Consider the following 6,125-nt stretch of genomic DNA (forward strand, 5'->3'; position numbering starts at 1 on the left):
GAAAAAAATGCTTGTTTCAGGTTTTAATAAAAATGTATTTGCCCTCTTGAGCATTAAACATCTGTAGATCATGTGACATACTTCACTTTATCATACTCTGATCCAAAAGATTTTACATTTGAATCAAAGCTAATCAATTACATTATTTACTATGACCACTGAAATCCACATCAAGCTGTTTAGTTGCAGTGTTTTCAATTGTTTTAAGGCCCGGACACACCAAGCTGACACCAAAGAACTCACACAGACGGACCCCCGACTGTTGTGTCGCCTCACGTCTCCTATCGTCTTGGCCATGTGTTGCACTGGAACACACCGCAAAGACTTCAGCCGACGGCCAAGTAGAACGTACGAACTGCGCATGCGTGAGTGGCAATAACTCTCCTTACCAGCAGGCGGCGGTAGTGTGTATTCGTCATTCAAAAGAGGCAACAACCGGAAGACAGACTGCGTGATACACCGAGAGAAGAAGAACAGACTGCGTGATATAAACAAACAACACATAGCGTGTGCGTTCCATTTTCACTCTACAGCGAGAAGCTCATGGGGCTTTCCCCAACCTGTGTCGAGAGCTGGAGTTAAATGAAATCTCAGATTTGCCTTCTTAATAGTTTGTTTGGGTCCCTCACTTCCGTTTCGCTTCTCATGCACTGATTCGCTAGCTGAACAGCCAATCAGAGTGATTTCTTTTGCCGACTGCCTTTGGCCGAAAAGGCGTCGGCACGGCTGAAAAGACACGACGGTGCGGGACACACCAATCTGAGTAGGGCGTGTCGACGCTCATCGTCGGCCTGACGCCCACCGACGGCCAAAATCGGCTTGGTGTGTCCGGGCCTTTAGTCCCTCATATCAATCTCAACATGCTTGTTTCGGGTTTTAATCATACACATATTTAGCATGAACCCTCTGTAGATAATGTGATGTAGCTACACTTTATCATACTCTGATCCAAAAGATCTTTCACATACTGTACATGTCATGTTTTTACATAATAGCAAAGGTTGCATGTTTCAGTGCAGTGTTATGGGAGGAGTGAGATTAGAGAACAGTTTTAGGGATCTTCTAGTTGCCATAACAAATAAACAGCAACCACAGCAACAAAGTCAGCCACTTAAACTCGCTGCCTCCCGGACGCTATCTGATCCAAAAGTCATCTTAATAAGCCAAAAGGAAAGTCAAACATGAGGAAATTGGTTGTAAAAAAAAACAGGATTTGTGCGTGTGTTTGGAGAAAGTCTCAGTTTGTGTGTGCTAATAAATGTCTCCTCCAAAGAGGTGCAGGTTAGAAACATTACAGTAAGAGGGTTCTATATCTTTGTGTCTCTGCAAGATAAACAGGCAGAAAGGAGTCAGAGGATGAGTCACGATTACTCATTTATTTACTTTACAAACACATCCAGCACAGAACAGGAGATTCTGTGAGAGATGTTGACTTAAAACACGACAGATGTGTGTGTGTGTGTGTGTGTGTGTGTGTGTGTGTCTGTGTCTGTCTGTCTCTCTGTCTGTGTGTGTCTGTGTGTGTCTGTGTGTGTGTGTGTGTGTGTGTGTGTGTGTGTGTGTGTGTGTGTGTGTGTGTGTGTGTGTGTGTGTGTGTGTGTGTGTGTGTGTGTGTGTGTGTGTGTGTGTGTGTGTGTGTGTGTGGCCTTGCATTACTATCCTCGTGGGGACCTAAATCTGTTTACACAATCACGTGAGGGGACTCGCCTCGCCTTATGGGGACATATTGGAGGTCCCCATGAGGGGAATCATTAATTTTAGGGTGAAGACTTGGTTAGGGTTAGGTTAGTGGTTGTTTCTAGGTGGCAGGGTCATTTTCTTCATCCATTTTCATTCTTGTCACTCCGCTTTTTATGCATTTCTGACTTTTCAGCGTCCCTCCTTTCATGTGCGGTCAGATTACAGTCCTCATCAGATAAGGGAGATTTTCAAACTGGCTGAGGTTGAAAGAAGAAAGGCTCTGAATGGATGTTTCAACACAAGTCAATGTGGAATCGACTGCTATTAACACACATTATGTACTGTACTGTCAAAGAAGAAAACTAGGAGAGTAATTGTTGTAGTGTTGCAGTGTGTAACTTAAAAACTGACCTACTCATGAATCAAAATGAGTTGCAAAGAGATTTATTCACATGTTATTATCTTTCTAGTAGCCTATGATGAGTTTGGATTGGTGAGAATAACAAGTATAACCAAACGTTTGACTGAAATACTGCAAAAACCTGCATTATTATATTTTTGTCCCACCCTCAGAGCTTAAAGGGTCCCTATTATGCTGATTTTTGGGGGGGATTTGAACCTTTCAACCAACATTTTGACTGTAATGTTGCATAAACTTGTATTTAATATATTTTTCAGCGCCTCCTCTGGTGCCGGTCAGTCTTGGGAACGAGGGGCCCCTCCATCAGTGACCGCTAAGTGGCCGTTTCATAAAGATGAGCGCCATTGAGAAAAGAACGAGCTTGTGATCAATTCAAAGAGTCGCTTATAGAGACTGTCAACGCCTGGATATAAGAGGACGCTCCACATGTGTACAGTAACCTGCGGATGAACTCTGTGCGAGGAAGAAAAACTGACTTTGATGTAAAAAATTAAACGTACTAACAGTTGGAGTAGTCAGAAACTTTGTAAAGTATAACCTACTTTAAAAGACCTTAAGTTAAGGTTGTTTCTACTTTGATAATGCAAAGATTTTATGACTTAAAGGGTCATGGTAGAGGTTTAATGCCCCAAAAACTGCAATGTTTCCCCATCTTTTAGTCTCATGATTCTTAAAATAAAGCAGTCTTTTGGTGGCATAGTTTACACCAAAGTGTACATATAGTTTACACCAAAACAAACACAAAGAATAGTCGTTTTTGGTATTTTTTAGTGGCTTAGAGAGTGACATTTAAATCAGGTTAAACCAGGGGTGTCAAACTCAATTTCATCACGGGCCTTATCAGCATTATGGTTGCACTCAAAGGGCCGGTTGTAACTTTAAGACTATATAAAAATACATATACAAATATTTAATATATATTAAATAATGTATTATATTACATTATTGTCTCTGCATTGGATTATTATCAGATAGGGTAATAACTTCATAATTATCTACGTCTGAAAGCAGAAGTCCAGGGCAAATAATTGCAAGTCTCGTCAGTAAGAATGTCACAAAATGGTTTAAAAAGAAAAGCCAAATTCTGAAAAAAAAGTGAACATTTGAAGAAAAAAAAAGTGATTTTTTTGGGGGAAAAGTAACATTTTGAAGAAAAAAGTAACATTTTGAAGAAAACATTTTTAATTCTGAGAAAAAAAGCATATTTTGAAGATAAAAAGTCAAATTCTGAGAAAAAAGTCAAATTCCAGATGCATTGTGGGACATGTAGTTTATGGGCAACGTGCTTCTGTAAAGTAGCATGTAGCCGTATAATAAACATATTATATTCTTTGCAAGCTCTTATGGGGCCACAGAAAAGGAAGTCGCAGGCTGGATTTGGCCCCCGGGCCTTGAGTTTGACCCCCCTGGGTTAAACCATCTCAAACATCTCCATGACTTTGGTCAAACATCCTTATCCTAAGCAAACATTTTGTCACACAAAAGTGTTTTTAAATGTGCATATGTTAAAGATTTAAAGAGTGTTAAAGCATGTATCTAAATGTGAACTACAGAAATAATGGAGAGGTCAGGACTGCACATCTGGACTGATTCGTTATGGTTTTTATATAATGTTGGTAGGGTCAAGTTACAGCTTTCTCATACAAACAGTAATCCAAAAGTCACCTTTGGCCTCCTTATAGAAATGCATAACACACAGCAGTAGTTTAATCTCATGTATATGCTTTGAGAAAATCACATTATTGATACCTTTACTTTTCTTGACACTGTGATAATCTCATTGAATGTGAAGCATGTTTGAGTCACAGGAACCCCAAAGGAGAGGGTGAGCCTGATGAAATAAAAATAGCTAAAAGTGACGTTTCCTCTGCACGAATGCCACAATGTCACATTGTGCAACGCCTTGTAACTTTTTATCACCCTGCAGAGAGGGAAACATATCTGCTTTTTTTTTTTTAGATTCATGCTTTTCCAGAGAGCTCCACACACTTCAACAGAGGACAGACTGAAGTTTCTGTGTCATGCTGCCCTCTAGCTTTCAGAGAAGAACTGTCCTGTGTTTCATAGAAGGAAATATGAGGAAACGGACATACTTGCAACCGATGCATGACCAAGTGAAGCGATGACAAAGACACCATTTTCTACGTTTCTTTTCCCTCATAAATGTGTGATTCTTGTCTCAGAGATTTCAGATATTCTTTCCCCTCACAAATCTATGACTTGATCAACTTAAAGCAAATTCAACTTTTTTCTAGAAAGCCTACATTAACCCTCCTGTTGTCTTCGGGTCCAATCTGACCGATTTACTACTTTCATCAATCATAACTTTTTTGTTTTAGATTCGATTGCATCAAGGCTTTATGATATCCTTCACAGGAGACATTTGAACATATACAATTGCTGATCACCACTTTCATTGAGTTTTGGATGATTTAGTCAACTTTGTGACACCCATGGTGTTCCCGCCATAAAGAAAAGGAATTAGTCACCATCCGGATCAGATACAACATGCACACAAACACACACACACACACACACACACACACACACACACACACACACACACAAACACCCACCCACACCCACACCCACCCACACACACACACACACACACACACACACACACACACACACACACACACACACACACACAAACACCCACCCACACCCACACCCACACCCACACACACACACACACACACACACACACGTGTTCCCCCCTTATGTGCCCAATCCCCCCATGTGAATCACACCTGGCACACACACACACACACACACACACACACACACACACACATACATACTCTAGATGTGTTCCCCCCCCTTATGTGCCCAATCCCCCCATGTGAATCACACCTGGCACACACACACACACACACACACACACACACACACACACACACACACACACAGATCAATTTGACACATTTCCCGCTCTTATGTGCCCATCCCCCCACATGGATCACACCTGGCACACACAATACATGTTCAGTGTCTATTCTTTGTATATTAACTGCAGTTTTTCATGTATACCAGTAGTCTGATACAATATGTACAGTTTGAAAGGGTGTTAAATGAAATTTGGTGATGATTAATGGTTTTTGTGTTAATGTAATAGCAGTCAAAACAGGACCGGTCACATTTGACCGAGAACACTAAAGCAAGGGGGAAACAAAGACAATAGGAGGGTCAAAGTCAAAGTCAACTTTATTGTCAATCTCAAAATATGTTTGTACACACAGAAAGATCTAAATACTGTTTCCCACAGTCCTGAGGTATAAAACACTCACACATTAAAATGCAAGAACACTCAATAATTACAAAAAAAAACACAAAATAACCGTTTACTTCAAGTAAGCAGGATATATATAAATAATATGATGTACATAGTGCAAATGAGAGTGCAAAAAAGTGACTGGTAAAGAGTGTATTTCTCTTATATGTACCTTTTTAATTTCAGAGAATTTCCAAGTTTGTTTTCTTGTCTTATGCGCGAACATTGTGAGACATTATTATTATTATTATTTTGTTATTTCGAAGATTCAAAGTACTTGAAAGATAGTGATATCCAGAGATCAGCCTGATAACATGTTCCTTGAGTTATTCAAAAGTGATTCTGTTTCTTACAGTAAAAACTGATATAAATACCATGTGTTCATATAAACCGCAGTGTACCGCTGCTGCTGCTGCATTCCTCTCTGACCATGAGGCTGTCAAAATATAACATAAATCAAACATGTTCAAGTCTAACTGGACTGATCTGGCAGTTAAAACCTGTGTTTTCAACGTTGTACAACACACACACACACATCTGATATTATTATTATACACATCATCATTTTCACTTCACCTCAGACAGTGTGGCTTATATCGACAGAGGTCCTGATTGGATTAGATATAATCTGACAGGACAGGTCACACGCTTGTTGTAGGTCGTCTCTCACACACACATACACACACACACACACACACACACACACACACACACACACACACACACACACACACACACACACACACACAC

The sequence above is a fragment of the Trematomus bernacchii genome, unplaced genomic scaffold (assembly GCF_902827165.1).
Source record: "Trematomus bernacchii unplaced genomic scaffold, fTreBer1.1, whole genome shotgun sequence".
Taxonomy (NCBI): domain Eukaryota; kingdom Metazoa; phylum Chordata; class Actinopteri; order Perciformes; family Nototheniidae; genus Trematomus; species Trematomus bernacchii.